The sequence below is a fragment of the Balaenoptera physalus genome, assembly GCF_965194825.1.
Source record: "Balaenoptera physalus genome assembly, chromosome: 13".
In the NCBI taxonomy this organism is placed as follows: Eukaryota; Metazoa; Chordata; class Mammalia; order Artiodactyla; family Balaenopteridae; genus Balaenoptera; species Balaenoptera physalus.
Genome location: NC_138892.1, coordinates 107,185,355 through 107,205,157, shown reverse-complemented (window position 1 = coordinate 107,205,157; position 19,803 = coordinate 107,185,355). Strand labels below are relative to the sequence as shown.

At 52.2% G+C, this 19,803-nt stretch overlaps 1 protein-coding gene and 1 long non-coding RNA gene across 25 annotated transcripts in view; both read right to left on the bottom strand.

Annotated features, from left to right (window-relative positions):
• The window catches only part of CACNA1C (calcium voltage-gated channel subunit alpha1 C), a 559,192-nt gene that overhangs the window by 436,487 nt on the left and 102,902 nt on the right, over positions 1–19,803 (bottom strand). Inside the window, exon 1 of one of the 24 annotated variants that reach the window (XM_082422038.1) lies at positions 6,410–6,774. The exons of the other annotated variants lie outside the window; for them this stretch is intronic. The gene's annotated coding sequence lies outside the window, so the exon portion shown is untranslated. Of the gene's footprint in view, positions 1–6,409; positions 6,775–19,803 lie in introns of those variants that run through there. 24 annotated transcript variants of the gene reach the window in all.
• On the bottom strand, positions 3,497–6,403 carry LOC309641754. The gene is made up of 2 exons (XR_014252756.1): positions 5,084–6,403; positions 3,497–4,792 (listed from the first exon to the last, which is right to left on the bottom strand). It is a non-coding gene; the product is annotated as an uncharacterized lncRNA (long non-coding RNA).

Genomic DNA, 19,803 nt, shown 5'->3' with positions numbered 1-19,803 from the left:
CTCGGACAAGGTGCCGTGATCCCCAGCACAGTGACATCCAGATCCACTTCCTAAAGACCCCCGAGGCCCAGTCCTCTCAGCAATCCAGCCCCGCCGTGTGGTCCTGGGATCAGTCCTGGGGCCTCGCCTACCTGCCTGCTCTCCCAAACCTTCCCGTCGCTTTGTAAACCTTTAAATTCCTGTATGAAGTCTTCATCCTCGTAGAACGGCCACGGCAGTGTCTGTTGTAGGTCTGAACCTTGACCGACACAGGCAGGCTACAGCAGCGCTGTCCTAAGGAACTTCTGCGATGACGGAGACGCTCCATAATTCCGGGGTGTCTAACATGGTACCCACCAGGCATGGGCTTTAGGCACTTGACAGGAGCTAGTGCAACTGAGGAACTACACTTTGCATTGTATTCATATTTAATTTCAGGTGATTTACATCTAAGTACCCTCACGTGGCCAGTAGCCACACTGTGGACGGCACGCGTCTATATTTAAAGCGGAGTCGTGATGGGAAGAGCAGGGTAAGGAGAAACGGGAGACGGTCCTCGTCCTCCCAGAGCCCTGAATCCCAACTTGTGAAGGAACTTTAAAAAAGCAATCAAGACCTGACTCAGAGGCTGCTGGGTGGGTGGATTTTCTGATCAGGAAATAACCACTCTATGCAGAAAGACATATTTTCAAAGCATACAAGAGCCTAAGATCCAACAAACAACACAGAAACAAAAAAGTCATTTTTCAGGGGTTAATACTCTCGACAGACGAATGAGTAACTGGTTTTCCCAATGGGCAGATGGGGAAGCTGACGTTTCCCCCAACCCAAGCTGGGCCCACGAGAGTCCGGGGACATCCCAGCCGAGATGCAAAAGCCCTCTCCCCAGACCAAGCCCCCAGAGGGTCTCCTGAGCGTGTCAGCCGTGAGCTGTACATCTGCCTCCTTCTCTTAGCTGGGCTATTACTGCACTTTTTTCAACAGCCTCCTCTCGGTCCCTCCGCCCTCCTCTTCCCGCGTCCTGCTACACACACAGTTCATGAGAGATGACGGTGCTCTGAACGGGCCCTGGACCACAGGAGTCAAATCTGCTCCGAAACACAGAGACAATGAGGGACCAGGGACATCTGTGGCCGTCTCCTCAACTCAACCCAGCAGGCGCTGCCGTAAATAAACCCGCCTCTTTTCTGTGCTCCATCACACCTCCATCTGATGACGGCGCCAAGGCAGAGAACCTGGAGCACTTTGGAAGCCCAAGCCAATGGGAAGAGCGTAAGGGGACCAGCATTCTCACCTTCCAGCGATCCCGCAAACAAAACCTGGTCTCTGCTCTTCACGGGGCAGCAAGTCCAAAGGAAAGACAAGGAAAAAGAATCCGGGGAGGGACTCCCATGGAAGCAAACTAGCCTCCATCTGCAGAGGACCCTAACCAGAAAGCCACGCCCCCGCAGTACTCAAGGTTACACTGACCTCAGAGAACAGAAGGAAGAAGAACAGCCAGAAAGCAAACTGATACATGCGCACGCTGAACCATGTCCCGCCGCCAAAGGTCGTCAAATGCAAGAGCGAGAGAATACTTCTCCTGCTTATATCCAAGCAGGGGGAGGGGGCACACTGCACCCTCCTGCTATTTGAACGAAGAGTGAGAGAATACTTCTCCTGCTTATATCCAAGCAGGGGGAGGGGGCACATCGCACCCTCCTGCTATTTGAACGAAGGCACCTGTCACCACCTGGTGACGGCAAACCTAAATTACAGGACCTAGTTGAGAATTCCCTCAAGTTCACTGAAAGTCAGCATTTCAGCTTTTTAAGTGTCACCGCAAAGTAGCCTTTGTAGTAAAAAAAACAAGTAGATCCAGCCCTGGCTGAGGTCAGGTACCAGCTAGAAAAATGGGAAATCCTCCAGGTCGCCGATGTCTGGGGACGGGAAGGGTGCAGAAAACGGGATGAGGGCCACAGTAGCCTGGCAAAGCACCCGCGGGACCCAAACACCAACTCCCCCTCCTGTGCTTCGGCCGATGAAAGCCCGAGGAGTTCAGGGGCCCCTCTCCGATTCTCCCAACGAGCTGTAAGCCCCTTGCGAGCAGGAACCAGCTCTGTGGCTTCAGAAATCCTAGCACAGCAGTCACCCAGGAGGTGCTCAAAGCACAGTGCCTGCACGGAAGTTCTTTGCAGAATTTCTGCTTAGGCTTCACAGATTTCTATGCAGAAGTTCACAGAGACAATGCTATTTGATTATTTAGATCAGTATGTTTGCCATATGGTAAATGTGGTTATGTTCTTGTTAAGTGGAGGTTTGTGTCCTGTCCCACACCAGAAGGGAAACCCCAAGAAGCAGGGCCCTCATCCACCCTACTCACCACTGCTCCCCCGAGCCCAGAGATGCCTGGATGTGACGCATGCTCACTGAAAGTGTGCTGAATGAATCAATAAGTGGATGTTGCAGAATGTAACTGTCCCATAATCTTTTCTCCCTCAACATTCATCACTTAGACTCTGGCCCCATGATCTTTTCTCCCTTAACATTCATCACTTAGACTCTGGCCCCATGATTGAGGGGTTTGCTGCTTTGGCCCCATTTTATTGGAAGGAAAAAGAGACACAGAGAGACCACACCTTTCCCAATCACCAGAACTAGAACATGGGAGGCAGTGCTACCTTGCGAGGACAGTTTTTAGTAGATTCAGTGGCCCCAACCTAGTTCCTTCTCACCATCTGGGAGGGTGGGGGGGCAGAAAGCCTCGCTTCCCTCACTGACACTCACCTGCCCACTTATTTCACCCACTGAGGGGGGCCGGGCACCTCTGAGAACCAGCAGTAACCAGCTCTGACTCAGCAGACCAGCGGGAGAGCCCAGCGGAGGCTCGGAGCCCAGAGCTCAGACTCAGACCCTCACGACCAAGAGCACGCCCGCTCCGCAGGAGAGAAGGTCTGCTGAGCCCAGAGCCCCGCCAGCCCCACCGGGGACCCTGCCCAGGCCCCTTTCGCTGCGCCAGAGGGGAGCAAACCCTGTCAGGAGAGTCTAGGAAACGCAGACATTCACTCCCCTTCGCAGAAGCTGTCCTAGGGAACCAGACGGAGACTCGAGCAAGCCATGAACCTGGGTAAGTATTCACCATGGTGTGAATTATACCAACACCAAACTGGAGATCCCCCAAAGACCACCACTGGGGCACTGGTTAGATAAACCAATGCAGATCCACATGATAGAATTTTAGGAAGCCATAAGAATTATGTTTTTGAAAAATAATATACAGAAGGAAATCCAGAAAGGAGGGGATATATGTGTATGTATAGCTGATTCATTTTGCTGTACAGTAGAAACTAACATAACTTTGTAAAGCAACTCTACTCCAATAAAAATTAATTTAAAAAAGAAAAATAATATCGAGAAAATTTTTACAACATAATATTAAGCAACAGAAACAGAGTCCAAAAAAGTATATACCGTAGGACCTCAATTTTATAAAAGACTTTTTTTATAGGAGAAAGGCTAAAAGGAAACTGAATATAAATAAATTATAAAATAATTTATTATTTTTAAAAAACAGAAATGTTATTAGCAGTTATCTTCAGGTGACGAGTGACATTCATTTGCACAGAGGCAGGTCAGCCTGGCACACAGGGCCCTGGACTCAGAAACCAGGCGGGCTGGGTTCCAGCCCTGTCAGTTACAGCCCTGTGACTGGACCAGTCACCTGACCTCTTGGTACCTGAGATTCCTCCCTTGTGAAACGGAGATAACAACAGAGGCTATCGAAGCTGGGTTAATAAGGGACAACCCTTAGAATAGTGCTCAAGGGCAAGACCCTTGTAAGTACCAGCTACTGTTTTCATTAGAGTATTTTCCAAATTCTGTACACTAAATAATTCTTTGGTCATCAGAAAGAAAACCGTTGGGATTTTGTTTGATTGTTTAAGTACACTTCCAAAATGACTGCGGCCAAACCAGCATCAGATTCTCGTCCAGCTGCTGACCACCCATGGGGGGTGGGGAGTGTGCAGACCCCACCTGGTGAACTGGCCACCCTGTGGCCTCTTCCTCCCAAACTCCAGCACATCAGGAAAACACAGCACCTGCCCGCAGGCGCAGAGGAGCGAGAAGTCCCGGGATGGGTCTGCAGCCCCTCTGTGCACCCCTCTGCCGACCACAACCTGTGCCCAGGAATGAGGGTCGTTTGCACCCGTGTCTCCAGCTGCAGCTCTCTGTAAACAAAAGGATCCAGGTTTGGGATAAAGTGAAGCAGTAGATTTGGAAATTAGCCGAGAAACATGGGCAAGATCCTTTCCTTTTCCTTGTCTTCTTGATCTTTAATAACAATTTCGTGTAATATCAACTGGGCTCCATGAGGTCTGAACAGGTATGTGCACACGTGGGGAGAGGACTCCTGGATCCCGTCCCCGGGCCTGAGACGTGCCATCATATAAACGCAAGCCCTCTGGAGAAGTTCTAGCAGAACCAGACATCAGAGGGAGGAAGTGGCTTTCCTCCAGCCTCACGGTGTCAGAACCCAGGCCCCCGACCCGGTGACCATCACTCACACCACCAACCACCCTGCCGAGTGCCCAGTGATGTACGCTTCCCTGGGCCTCAGCTTACTGATCTGTAAAACAGAGAGAATAATGCATTCCTTACATGACAGTCGCAAGGACTAAATGAGATTCTACCCAAACATGAAGTATTACTTAATAAGAATCACTCCACACGTGCCCACACATAAAGCCTCAGGGCACCAAAGGAGAGGAACGATCTTCAGTGATGTGAAATAAAACACAAAAGCTGTTTTATTAAAAAAAAAAAAAAAAGAGGGCTTCCCTGGTGGTGCAGTGGTTGAGAATCCGCCTGCCAATGCAGGGGACACGGGTTCGAGCCCTGGTCTGGGAAGATCCCACGTGCCGCGGAGCAGCTGGGCCCGTGAGCCACAATTACTGAGCCTGCGCGTCTGGAGCCTGTGCTCTGCAACAAGAGAGGCCGCGATAATGAGAGGCCCGCGCACCGCGATGAAGAGTGGCCCCCACTTGCCGCAACTAGAGAAGGCCCTTGCACAGAAACGAAGACCCAGCACAGCCATAAATAAATAAATTTAAAAAAAAAAAAAGACTTTTTCCTAGAAGTATCCCCTCCTTGTTAAGAAACCACCTCTTAAAAAGTGCTGTATCTCACACACAAATATTGGTAGTGTCAACTTGTGAAAAAGTGAATCTATCCAGAGAATTCAGAATACAGAGAATTCCACAGATCCCTGAAAACCATGCTCCATTTTCCAAGGACCCTCCGTCAGGGGAAGGCTCTGAAATTTCTCCATCGTCCGTGGGATTGCACTGTGCGGGGGGAGGGGTCCCGCACATATTTACACACTACACACGTAACACACACAAATACGTGCATGCTCGGAACTCTGTCCTCCTCCCGGACGTCGCCAATTCTCATCCAGGTGGGACAAAAGCAGCGCGTGACTTGATTCCTCTGCACTCACAGGCCACTTCATTAGCCACGCTCTGTATAAAGCATAACACTTCTTTCATTCAGCAAAGTCAACGCCATTTATCTCATTCACCCCCACGACACCTCTGCCAGACAGCAGGCAGGCGAGAAGGGGAAAAGGCAACGAAAAAATGAGCAAGCGGCCCTGAGGCTGTCTCCCCTTGGTAAACATTAAGCTGCAAACAGACATGAAACCACCTTGACGCTTCCCTGAGTTTGCGGGGAAGGGCCAAGCCAGAAACCAAGAGAGCTGAATTCCAGGCCCTGCTCCATCGCCACTTGTTCTGGGCACATGGGCGAATCACTTCTCTCTTTGGCTCCTGACTTCCTCTTCTTCAGAGTGAGGAGACCCGGCCAGTCACCATAAAAGTCCTTCCGGCTCAGATACGCAGCTCCCAGAGCCCTGGGGTCCCAGCCGTCACCCCTCCCCGGCCGGTCCAACTCCCACCAAGTTCCACGGTGCCTGGGTCTCCCCCGCACTGGCCTCAGGACAAGGGCCGAGAGGGTGCAGCCCACCACCCACTTCCCTCTGCTCCCTGGCCGGCTCTCGGCTAGAGGGGTGGCCTGGGAGAGGGCGCTCAGCCGTCCTCGGTGGCGGCCCCCAGCTGGCCTGGGCTTACAGGGTAAGTTCAACCTCAGGGCCATGCAGCCAGGAAGGGCAACACAGAGAGCACGGCCCTCCAGCCCTCGTTTCTTCTCTAGTTTATCACCCCAGGATTCCCCAGGACTTCGGGGTCTCAACAGGGTCTACAGTGAAGTCCTCAAAGCCAGAGAGAGCGCTTCACACCCATTAGGATGATGTCATCAAAACACCAGAGAAAACAAGTGCTGGCCAGGCCGTGGAGAAAGCAGAACCCTGTGCACCGTGGGCGGGAAGGTAAAATGGTGCAAATTTGATGGAAAATAGCACGGTGGTTCTTCAAAAAACTAAACATAGACTCACCATACAATCCAGCAATTCCACTTATGGGTATTTATGCAAAAGAAGAAAGCGGGGACACCCATGTTCACAGCAGCATTGTGCAGGATAGTCAAACGGGAGAACCGGCCCCAGTGTCCATCAACAGACGAATGGATCAACAAAATGTTCTACGTACGATGGACTGTTATTCAATCTTAAAAAGGAAAGAAATTCTGACGCAATGTGTCAGACGCTTCAACTTGAAACCTTGAGGACAAAATGTTCAGTGAGATAAGCCACAAAAAGACAAATACCATATGATCTACTTATAGGCGGCCCTCAGAGCAGTCAGGTTCACAGACACAGGAAGTACCACGGGGGCTGCCAGGAGCTGGGGGAGGGGGTGGGGAGCTGGGGGAGGGGGTGGGGAGCTAGTGTTTAATGGGGACAGAGTTTCATCTGGAAGACGAAAAAGTTCTGGAGATGATGGTGGTGATGGTAGCACGACAATGGGAATGCACTTAATGCCATTAAATTATATACTTTAAAAAGGTTACGATGGTAAATTTTGTGTTGTGTCGATTTTACGTAATATTAAAAAAATAAAAAATTTAATTCAATTCAGTTTCATTTTAAAAGCCAAAGAGGAATGAGTGTTGGACTCAGAGAACTTGGAAGAACAGTCCAAGAGGAAGGACACCTGGGCAGGCGGGGCCGCCTTCTCTGGGGAAGAAAGCTCAGGTCTGAGGACCCCACGAGCCCCAGCCTGTCCCCGGCTCTGCCCGGGTGCAAGAGCATCCCTGGGCGGCCGCGGTGGGTCCTCCCTGCAGCCCACGCCCAGCCTGCGCCCGGCACAGCCGGTATAAAGAGACGTGTCTGCTGAGGGAATCCACTTTCTCGCCCATGTCTTGAGACTTCCCGTTGCCAATGACAACACCACGTGGGACTCAGGCTGGGACCGACTTACCCACCGAGCCCTCCAGGCCCTCTGGATCTCAAGCCCAAGCTCTTTCCTCGGAGCCTCCTGAGTCCCTCCCTCTGCGTGCATTGTCTCCTGTCCCTCTTGAGCCCCGCTCGGCCTTTGCCCTTCCTTCTCCTTGGGTTTTTCTGACACCTTCCAGACCAGGAGCCTCTGAGCCCTCTCGGCCTTCACTCCATCCTTTCCCCGAGGAGGACAGAGGAGACACTGGGTCCTGGTGTGGGGCAGCGGCCCGGGCAGTGGCTGCCGCCCGGGGTGGGGGTGGTCCTCGGAGCTGCCCAGATGCCTCAAGTGCATCCACAGGCTGGGCCAGTTGGGAGCTGGGGAGTTGGGAAAGTCCATCTTTAGGAGCCCAAAGGGAAGGCAGAGGTCAAGGCACTTTCAGTTTTCATCCCAGAACGGAGCGATGATTCACGGAGCAGAAACCGGAGCTGTAGAAATGCTGTGAAACCATGTCTGCGGCACTGGCCCCGTTTAGGTGACTGTCCTCCAAACGGGTCCATACGTAATTAGGAGGCTGACAACCTTTGCCGCAAGTCGGATCTGGGGCTGGTCCATGGAGCCAGCGGGGCAGCGGGAGAGCGGAGGGGGTGTGGAAACCCTGGGTGTTGGGGACAAACCAAGAGGGAACTGAGGGAATAAGGGAGCCGGAGAGGAAGCAGGAGAGCCTAGTGGTGACAGCGCCGAGCAGGAGCCACTCGGGACCGAAGCTCATGTTCCCTCCGAGCCCGGAGCACGGGCAGGTGGGCGACATGCCCGAGGCCTGCGAAGCTCTGAGCTGTTCCAAGGGTTTTAAAACCCTTGCAAGCCCTTAGCGGGTGCAGCCATTCGTGAAGCTGCAGTGAACGGCAGTCATTCACTGGGGTCCTTTTACTGCTGACCTTATTGTCAAGTGAGCCGAACCCCGGGCCTGCAGCAACGAAGGGGAGGCCACCGGGCAGGGTGCCAGCTCTCAGCCCTCGACCCCCCAGCCCTGGCAGCTCTCCTCCTCGGCAAGGAGACCGAGGACAAGGTGCGCTGGGCCTGGGTGCATGTCTCCTGCCCTCCACCAGAGGCTGTGTGACTCTGGACCAGTTCAGCCCCCCTCTGTGCTTCGGTCAAGTTGACCAAAGGACCTCTAAGGCCCTGTACACAGTTCTGCATTCCCTGATTCCACAATTGGCATGTGGGTGGCGGAAGAGTTTATTGTTTGGAACGTGCTGGCGAAAGGAACAGGCTTTCCAGACGGCGCCCCCCTCCCCACCCCTGAGTTCCCCCCCTTTAATGCTAATAAACGCTTGAATCTGAAAAGCACCACAGACACAGCGGATGGACAAGGACGGCTGTGACTCCAAGAGCGGGGTGTGCGATGCCTGCTCCCCACGGCGCCCAGCCTCCGGGCCCCTGTTGCCTCTCCCAGCTGTTCTTCCTGGCCCGGCTGACGCCCTGGAGCCACAACCCCCGGACCGTCAGCCCCCCTTGCACGTCTGACTCAGTGGGAACCTGTCAACATTGGATTTTCCCGGTCTGTGAAATGGGGACATGACAACTGGCCAATGGGGGCAGAGCAGACGTGGGACCTGGATGGTGAGAGTCACCTGTCTCCACACACGTCCAGGAGGGGACGGGGCCCGTGGGCCACTTGCCAGGCTCTGCTCTCTGCACTCAGCATCCCACCAAGAAAAGCGTCCTTTCCGTAGAAAACAGACTGGACCACACACAGCTTTGTGATGGGTGGTGCCCTGGCCGCCGGCATCTGAGACCCTGTGTGCTGACCCCAGGGACGAAAGGCAGTTTTCCTTATAAAACTATGGGATTGGGGCTCCCACTCAGGATGGTCGGTGCCCCGTCCAACCTCCTGGTTGAGCCAAGCAGTTACGAAACCCCACCCACTGACCCCAAGTCACCGGAGATCAAGCAAGTGTGGAAAGGGGTCACGACGGGGGGGAGGGAGCGCTGCCTGCCTGGGATACAGGGTCGGGACAGCAAGTGCCCTCCCATGACTGGGCACCTTGGGCACGCACACACACACACGCACACGTGTCGAAGTGAGTGCATGCAAACACGCGTGTCCCCAGCGTGCAACGTGGAGGCGTAGCTAGTGTGGGTGCAGGACAGGGCCTCTAAAAGCTGGAAAAGGCAAAGAAGCAGGTTCTTCCCCAAGAGTCTCCAGAAGGGGTGGAGCCCATTTTAGACCTCTGACCTCCAGAATGATGCTTTTTTAAGCCACTAAGTCTGTGATGATTTGTTACAGCAGGAACGGGAAATGAATACACCCAGCATCTCACCTGTGTAAAACCACTGCAAACTGAAAGAGCAGGAAGAGGGCAGAGTTCAGTGGTCTTGGTTATTTGGCCGATGGCCACGAGCAAGCCCCACTTCTGGGACTTCCTGGGGGAAGTCCTGCTCTCGGCCTCTGCTGGGGCTGAACTGGTCTGGCCATCTCTGCCGACGCCAGACGTCTGGGGGGATGGGCAGAACAGAAACAAAAGCCTCCAGGTACTGATTTAAAAATGGACAAATGACTGGAATAGATATTTCTCCAAAGATGATATACAAATGGGCAAGAAACACATGAAAATATGCTCAACATCACTGATCATCAGAGAAATGCAAATCAAAACCACAGTGAGATACCAACTCATCCCCATTAGGATGGCTACTGTCAAAACCCCGAAAACAACAAGTGGGAGTGAAGATGTGGAGAAACCGGAACTCTTGTGCTGATGTTAATGTAAAACAGTGCAACTACCCCGGAAAAACAGTATGGAGGTTCCTCAAAAAAATTAAAAGTAGAACTACCATATGATCCAGCAATCCCACTTCTGGTCATTTACCTAGAAGAACTGGAAGCAGTATCTGGAAGAGATATCGGTATACCCATGTTCATGGCAGCATGACTAACAAAAGCCAACAGGTGGAGGCAGCCCAAGTGTCCACAGACAGACAGACGGACAGATGGATAAGCAAAATGTGGTCCATCCATACAATCGAACACTATCCGGCCTTAAAAAGGAAGGAAATTCTGTGACAGGCTGCAACATGGATGAACCTTGACGATTCCACTGAGTGAAATAAGCCAGACACAAAAAGATGACTACTGTATGACTCCACTTACATGAGGTCCCTGGAGGAGTCAAGTTCATAGACACAGAAAGTAGAAGAGTGGTTTCCAGGGGCTGGGGGTGGGGGGTGAGGAGTCGTCATTCAATGGGGACAGAGTTTCTGTTTTTCAAGATGAGAAAGTTCTGGAGATCTATCTCACAGCAATGCGAATGTACTTCACACCACTAGACTGTATACTTAAGCCTGGTTAAGATGGTTAAACTTTACGTTTCGTGTTTTTCACCAAAATAAAACAAATACAAAAATCATTCCATTCTCCGAGTGTATAACGTGCACCAATGAGCCCGGCACAGCCTGTGTGACAGTTCCCAGCCCTGCCTTCAGCTGGCTCCGCAGGCCTGTCCTGTTTACACGTGTGCCCCCCAGGAGACCGTGAGCTCTCCAAGGACAGGAGTCACGTCCGGCCACCCCAGGGCCTCCCTCGGCCCCCGAGTGGTGCCACACACGTGGGAGGTGCCCCACGGACAGTTGGTGGCTTTGTTCTTTCACAAGGGTGTGGCCTTAGCTTCCTGCAAATTAATCCCATTCTTTGCAAGTGGTGCTTATGCTAGCGCCACCCCCATCTCCTCCACCTCCGTCCCGGCCCACCGCAGGGTCCGGGGCCTCAGCCGAGGGGACAGCAGCGCAGGGCAGGGAGCGGTGGGCCGGGGCTCGCGGAAGAGGCCCCAGCTGTCGGTGAACACGACACAGCTGTCCTGCACGCGCTCACAGGACACCCCGTCTCCACCCCGCCGGGCCTTCCCCATGCGGCTTCGAGCAGGTGAAATCGCTGGGGAACCCAGGATCAGAGGCAGGGCGGAAGGGTCGCTGCGAGCGGGGAAGCGCTTCAGTTTGGTTAGACTCTGAAGCACGGAGGAGTCTCGGAGCCCCACGCCCCAACCCCCGAAGCGCCCCGCTTGAAATACAGCATCTCCTGGACTCATCTGAGAACATCGACAGAGGGCGAGCTCCCAGGTCGGCCTCTCGCAGGGGAATCTGCGACCACATGTAACAACCATTTCAACAAGCGCCGGAAGCTGAAACACAGCTCCCCACCCCCGGCTGCTGAGAGCCACCCCGACATAACTTGGGCAGCACGAGGACAGTGCAGGTCCTTCTCCTCCTGTCTGCAGGCCCAGGTCAGCCCTCAACATGGACAGAAGCAAGTCACAGGACAGAAACCCAGCCGGGGGCACCTCCTGAAATTCTTGCTTAAGAACAAGAGTTAATACCTGCAGAGCATTCACTATGGGCCAGACCCCATTCTCAGGGCTTTACCTGTGTTCACGTACGTAATCCTCTCAGCATCCCCACCGGCGAGCACTACATGATACCCACTTCGCAGATGAGAAGGCTGAGGCATGGAGGAACCAACTCCTGTGAAGCCCCCAGTCCCGACCAAGCAACCAGGCTGCTGACTACCTCACTCACGGCCTCCACGGCAGGTCGCTGGCCTGAAGGTGTCAGCATCCGGCTTCCCGCCCACCCCCAGCCCCCGACCCATCGGAGGGCACCCTGCAGGTCTCACTGGGAGGGGCACACAAATTTAGGGGGCTGTTTCTAAGAAGCAATGTTTGCAAAGAGCCACACGTCTCAAGGCAAGAACCGAAGGACCAAGGTGCAGAGAAACACACCTCACAAATGTATATGGTCCAGGATGTTTGCCTTGCGTATCCTAAAGCATGTTGGAAACGTGAAGGAATTCTCAGCCACACCTCCTGCAAATCCATCCCCACTTAACGGGTAAGCAGACTATCCAAAGATGGGAGGAGTGACCTGCCCGGCGGGTGACTGCAGAGTGAGTGGGTGATACAATAGGGCATGGAATTCAGGCATTGTACTTCCAAATCTACAAGACAATACCCCTTCCCCTCATGAAATCATTGGGAAATATCACCCAGAGACAAATACTTGAACTACGAGCATCTCTTAGAAGAGCTACGAGCCAAAAGCACAGCACCAGCTTTTTTTTTTTTAAAGAATCGCAGGGGTGGAGGGAGACTTTGAGCTGCCCCTCCACCTCCTGCACCAGCAGGTCACGTCTACGAGACGGGCTCTCCCACTCACGGTCTTTTCCAAGAAAGCACATGACTTGACCTCTCTCAGGAACCCACCCCCAGATCCCCAAATTCTGGAATTCATGAATTCTGTGTTCGTCTCTTACCTAAAAATCCCACACTAAAATGTGAGACACTTTCTTTTCCAGAGTAACAAAAGAACTTCTACCCTAGCACCATCACCTTTAAAACAATTTTTAAACCAACTTTTTACTTCTATATAAAGATTGGTGCTTCCCTTCGGGCTTGTCTCCTTCCAGATACACAGCACCGGTTCCGTCGGCTTCCCGAAGCCGTGTTTTCCACTGTCTTATTTTATGCCTCTCATTGCTAGTCTTTACATTCTCTCATTGTCTCTAAAAATAGCCTCTATCCACACCCAGCATCACAGGAAGGACTTCAAAGCGCTAGACATTTGAAAGGACTCTACCCTGTCCTGTTGAGACTTGGACTCAGGCGGGCCCCCATCCAAGGCACACACATGGCGATGGCACAGGTACCAAGGATCAGACGGTCTAGGCCCAGACACGTGAGCAAGGCAAGGAGGGTTGCTAGGAGACTGGAGAGATGGGGAGTCAAGTCCAGCCCAATCAGCAAGCAGAGAGGACCGAGGTCCCACGGACTGGAGGATATAGAGAATGCGAAGGCAGAAAGCAACCAGCAAGGCCCGGGCTGGGCGACGGCAGAGCTGTGTGCTCAGAGCACGGAAAAGAGCCGGGGCAAGAAGGGCTCCGGGGTGCATGCAGCCTGGCACACGAGGGGATGAAAGCTGAGCCTGAGGGTGTGGCAGGAACTGGGAATGCACCAGTGTCTGCGTCCCGTTTCCTCCTGGGCCACAGCGAGCCCGCAGTTGCCAGGCTCCCTGGCAGCTGGACACGGCCTGTGACTAAGTTCTGGCCACTGAAGCGTGAACAGCAGTGACGGTGCTGCAGCCGGTCCCGGCCGGGAGAACCTCCCACACACGATCCCTGCCTTCCCATCTGCAGCCCTCTCTTCCCCCCGCCCCGCAAATCAGCTGGATGGAGAGACCCTGATGACCTGAACGAGGGCCGAGCACAGGACGAATAGGGCCTGGGTGACTGAAGCCCCTTGCGGAAGGCCACCTGGCAGGGAGTGCCTGCATCATGACGTCACCGGAAAGTACATATCGTGTCCAGCCAGTGAGTTGCGGGGCTGCTGCCCTCACTCACACGGGGGCGGGGAAAGAAACCTGCAACCAAGCAGGAAAAATGGGCGTGAACTCGCTGAGAGTGGACGAGAAATCAGATGATTTGGAGAAAAACCTAATCGATGTCAAAGTACCTCTTTTACTTTTTTTAATAGGATCACAAGGCCAGTGAATCAAAGGGATGCCACCGACACAGACTCTGGGAGGGCTGGTGAGCGGGGAAATTAACAGGAAATGATGTGTCGGGCTACCCATGCCCCCATTCGTTCCGCAAACCCTGAGCACCTGTCGCTGGGCCCCTGAGCTGGTCGTGGCTACGACGTTAAAGAGAACTCAGTCGCTGTCCGAAAGGGCCCCAACCAAGTGGGGAAAGCAGATATCCTCCACGTAACTGGGTATCTCAAGGGTCTGCCAGAGGTGACCACAGCTTGGAAAAGGAACTCCTCACCCCGCCTGGAACGGTCAGGGAAGGAGCCCCAGAGGCGGGGAAGCTTGACTAGAAAGTGTGAAAGGAACGGCACGTGCAAAGTACCAATGAGTATCCTGCATCTGGGAACCAGCAGCAGGCGGTACGTCTGGCGCCTGGGGCTGGTGGAAGCCATCAGGCTGCTGAGATGAGTAAAGGCCAGACTGTGAAGGCCCAGCCCCGTTTACCATCCACAGGGAGCCGGCCGAGGGTGGGAGCTGCGTAACGACAGAAAGCCATCCGCTCTGCTTCCTGGGGACAGAGTCAGGGTGAACCAGGATGGAGCATCTACTCAGAAGGCTCTTACAGCCACCGAGGCAGGCAGATCAGAGTCCGAGGCTGGGCGATGAAATATCAAGGAAGGGGAGCCTCCAAGACCGGGTGACTGAGTTCGCTTTGGAGCGAGAAGAAAACTAAGATGTGGGGGACAGGGCCCCGTGTCCGGCTGAACCAACGTGGTGGCGCCATCACGGAAACAGTGACCACAGGAAGGGAGAAAGACTTTCGGGGGCAGCGAGAGAATGAATTGATTTTGAGGGACTTGAAACATTCCAGGCATGTCCAGTAGCAAATTAAAAATGTGAACTTGAGACAGACATGTGGGCTGCAAAGGTAAATTTGGAAGTCATCGTCCTAGCAGTGACGGGTTCAGGAACGGGTCGGACACAGAACTCACATCCTCAGTGTGGACACGCACTCCGGTGGGTCCGCAGTCAGCTGACACACAGATGTACCGCCTCCATACACAGATGTCTGGAGTACTGATTCACAGATGCGTCTAAGCTTGGAAGGTCTCTACTGATGGGACCCACAGCTCTGTCCTTGGCTCTCGCTTTTTAAACACGGAATTAAAAAATTTGGATGAAGGCAAATTTGTCAGTTGTGCTGCTGACACAAATCTGGGAGGAATCGCTGGTAAGTTGGAAGGTTGAACCAAGAGTCGAGTGACCTCAATCCACTGAAACTATGGAAACTTGTTTGCAAACTTGTCCAAACTGACAAGATGAAATATAAGAGGCACAAATACAAAGTCCTGCACTCACACGAAAAAACGTCACTGCCCAAACAGAAGGCGGGCGGCCCCCTGGCTCATCAGCGATGTAGACGGCGGAGACCCTGGGGGTTGAGCAGACTGTAACTCGCTGTCGACAGTAAGCGCACAGCCAAAGGCGAAAGCAATCTTTTCCTCCTTAATCTGCACTCAGCGCCCAGCACGAGGGAATCAGCCCAAGCCAGCCCACAGCCGGGCTGGTGTCCCCCTGGGCAACGGACTCCACGAGGGACCCCAGGAGAGTGCAGGTGACCCGAAGAAGGTGAAGGGTTGAGAACGAAGCCCTGGAGAACTGGGTGGAGAAAGCAGGGCAAGAACCCTGGAAAACAAGTTAGAAGGAACGCAGTCACAAATCCGGAGGGTAAATGCATTTTGTTTGCTCCGGATGAAAGGGGTCAGACACGCATGGGCAAATGTCACAGGACGGTAGACTTTCACTTTATCTGATTTCAAAAAATAAAGGCTCGTCCAAACCAGAATGGCTGCTTTGCGAGTTCGTGAGGCCCCCTTTCCCAGAATCGTCAGAGTAGAAGCCAGATGACCACTTGTTAGGAATGGAAAGAGCCGTCTGCGGTGGGCAGGAGGTTGGGCTAGACCAGTGGTTCCTAAGCTTTTGGATTTCTAGGACTGGTAAGGCCTTTTTTAAATGTGCTGTCTGGGCAGTTTTTCAAAACTCAACTACCATCTACCATCACCACCATTTTGTAAAAGAAAAGACATTTATCACCAAAGGGCAGGAGAGAGAGATTATCAGCATAAAGGACAATCCTTTATATTGAATACACTTAAGTTTCTGAAAAATGCACCTTATTTTTCTGACTTTGGGAGGCCGGAGGGAACATTACTCACGACTTCACCGGCCCGTTCCCTTGTAGTCCCGGTGGCCAGCGTTTAGCAGGTGCTCAATAAACACCTGCTCAGTGAGTAACTGCGTAATTGTGGGCATTTATAAAAGGAAAGGCCCGGCCTCCACACCAGGCCCACCAGCTTCTTCACCTCATAGTCAGTATATACTGACAGCTCTCATGGTTGCTGGCACTGAAATATGGGACAGCAAGGGCCATTAACCTCCCAACCTGAGAGGACCGGTGCCTTATATGAGTGCCATGTTTTAGGGTTTACAAAGCATTTTCTCATGTTATCATCGCACTCTATTTTCCTGACAATGTGGAGATTGATGCCCTGAGTTTACAGCTGGAGAAACTGAGGAGTCAGGCTTTCCCCAAGGCTGCCTCTGAGACAGGGGGGCAGAATGCGAGCCCAGGTCCCCATGCTGGTGGGCGGATGCCGTTCCCACCTGCCTCGAGCCATCGCCCCCGGGAAGGGGTAACCTGACCCTCCAGCCGCTCTGGTGAAAGCAAAATGCTGTCTCAGCCACAAGAGCACAAGATGTGGCTCAACACCACGGCTGCCCTGGAACCCACGGCCACGGCCTCTTGGGGAGAAAAGCAGGGACATGGGGGAGCCCGCAGTTTCCATCGGCAGCAAGCACGAGGCTTGGTCTGCCTCCAAGACACGGTCTGTCCACCAGGCCTGCTGGCCCAGCAGCATAAGCCACGCGGAGATGGATGGATCTCAGGTCCAGCCAGATGCACCGAAACCACGAAACCCTCGTGAGGATGACGGCAACGTGTGAGGAGCCAGAAATGGGCACCTAACATATGTTATACACAGAGTAATCTAAGGAGACGCAGAGCTCCCCTTCCTTCTATGTGCGAGCCAGGTGGGGTGGACCCACTGAGGAGCTGCTGTACCCTGAAGGCAACCGGCGATTCGGGAACCAAACAGCAAGTCCACGATTAAACACATCAAACCACCACCACAACGATTTATTTTCACAGACTTAACCAGTTAATTTGGCATGTTATATACATACATACATAATATACAGAGAGAGAGACAGAGACAGACAGAGAGACAGAGACAGAGAGACAGAGACAGAGACAGAGAGACAGAGATACAGAAAGAGACAGAGAGACAGAGACAGAGAGACGAGAGAGACAGAGAGACAGAGACAGAGAGAGGCAGAGACAGAGAGACAGACAGAGACAGACAGAGAGACAGGGACAGAGAGACAGAAACAGAGAGATACAGAGCGAGACAGAGACAGAGAGACAGAGACAGGGAGATACAGAGAGAGAGACAGAGACAGAGAGACAGAGAGAGAGACAGAGAGAGATACAGAGAGAGACAGACAGAGACAAAGACAGAGAGGCAGAGAGACAGAGACAGAGAGACAGAGACAGAGAGAGACAGAGACAGAGAAACAGAGACAGAGAGACAGCGAGAGATAAAGACAGAGACAGACGGAGACAAAAACAGAGAGACAGAGAGAGACAGAGAGAGAGACAGAGAGAAAGAGAGAGAGACAGACTCCCAAGTACACCTGAGAAGACAGAGCCTTCCTACTCGAAGCGGAGACGCTGACTGAGCCTTCTTGAAGGAGGACATCTGGGCGCCCCCTCTAGCGTGTGACTGAACAGGGTCCCGTGTAGCCTAGCAACTGGTTTCCCAGTTGGTGTAGCCCAGGCGCTGGCTTCCTTGCTGATAATTCCCTGGGTAAAGAAATCCGAGCTCTGAGACCACAGTGAGCAGGCGGGGCGGCTGGGTGGGGCGGGCGTCCTGCGCAGGTGGCCAGGCAGGTGTGCGGGGGCAGGTGCTCAGATGCCCCATCCTCACTGCGCTCCTGGCAACACGGGGCCGGGACGGCGTCCAGGCACCTCGCAGACACTGGCCCCGGCTTGGGAAACCACAACAAAGATCGAGGAGGCTCCGCTGGCCTGTGATCTAAGGTGAAAGTACAGCCAGGGCTGAAGGGCTGAAGGGCACCCGTCACCTGGGAGACCAGAGGCCGTGTAAGACGGGAACGCGGGCATCCATTTACAGATGTGCAGAAGGTCACTTGCCCAGGCAGGTAAACGATGGGGGCAGGGCCCCGCAGAAGGCAGGGGCTGAAGCTGGATGGTCCAGATAGCTCTTTTCTGATGCCGTGACCGCACGCTGACCTCGGCTGGGTTGCCAGGTCCCATTTACTGAGCACACCTGTGGCCGTGCGGTACTCTGAGGGATGGGGGTTCAAAGGTAAACACAGCCTGTTTCCTCACCTTGCAAAACAGGAGCAGTAATCTCTTTCATATGGTTGCTGTGAGATTAGATGAAATAACATAAATGAAAGAATTCAAGACACGTGAACTGTCATTCTAGTGATCATGATGGATGTCCAAAGTCAACGTCTGGATATTTCTCTCCTTTGTTTTGAACTATGGAGGATTTTCAATGAGAGTTCATTACTCCTCTGAAAAATACCAAGACCTTAGAATGCATTAAGTTCTGATCTCTGCACCCACCCCATCCATCACTAATCTTCCACCTTACTATTGCTCAATATTTACAACTACGTTGTTTTCAAACCATGCTAAATCTTAGCCTTCTTTTAAAGAAAAGAAACAATGAATGCTTCTTTCTTTAAATGCATCTCTTGGTAGCTCTCTCAGCCACGATCATTTTAGAGGTAAATGCTCCCAGTGTTTGTTTACGCAAAAAATGTCTTTTCATCCTAACTCTTGAAAAATAGTCTAGCTTTGTATAGAATTCTAGTTTGACATCCACTGAGCACTTGGAAGATATTGTTTCCTTGTCTTCTAACCTCTATTATGGTTTTGATGAAGTCTGCTGCTTGCAGATAATCTGCCTTTTCTCCCTGCTTGCTTTTAAGATTTTTTCATTTTCTTTGACTTTTCAGCAGTTTTCTATGCTGACTGTCTAGATGTCAATGTATTTTTAATTACCCTACCCAGTCCTCAGTGTGCTACTGCAACCTACAAAATCAATATCCTTCTTCAATTTTGGAATGTCCTTGGCATCAGCTTCTAAAATGATGTCTTTGCACCGTTCTGTTGTCTCCCAGAACTCCATTTAGACACATACTGAACCTTTTGGTTCTCTTCCCTGATTCTTTCAACTGCTTTTTCATAGATTCAGTAGTTTATCTCTCAGGGCTGAATTCTGGGCAATTTCCTCAGGTCTAACTTCCAGTCACAGATTCTATCTTCTGCTGTGTCTACCCTGATGTTTCATCCATCCCATTAACTTATTTACCTCAACAACTGTTTTTCAGTTCCAAAGTACTACTGGGCCCTTTTTTCAAACCTCTTTTTTCATAGAGAACTGTTCTTTTATTAGGTTTTCTATTTCTTCTTTTATCTCTTCAACTGTCTCAAACAAATTTATTTTATGGTCCCTTCAAACCGCCCCATTACTTTAGCTGTTGGGGCACTAACTCTCCTGCTTCTTGTATCAGCCAGCTCTTCCTCGTGGAGGTGTATTTTGTTATGAGGTTTGTGTTTTTTATTGTCAGCACAGCCTCAGCCAGGATTGCTTATTTTTTGAGAGCACTGAGGGCCCTGAGATGTAGAAGTTTCTTCAGAGTTGGTTGTGTTTATTTTTGAAGGACTATTTGGGTATCAATTATCCTAGACCTAGTTTTTGTATGTGGTACAAAATGGTACAAAACGTTCCATCTTAACCATTTTTTCAACCACCATTCTAGCTTCTGTTTCTGGGAGTCAAACTGCTTTAGACCCCTCAAACAAGTGGAATCAAACAGCATTTGTTTTTTGTGCCTGGTTCAT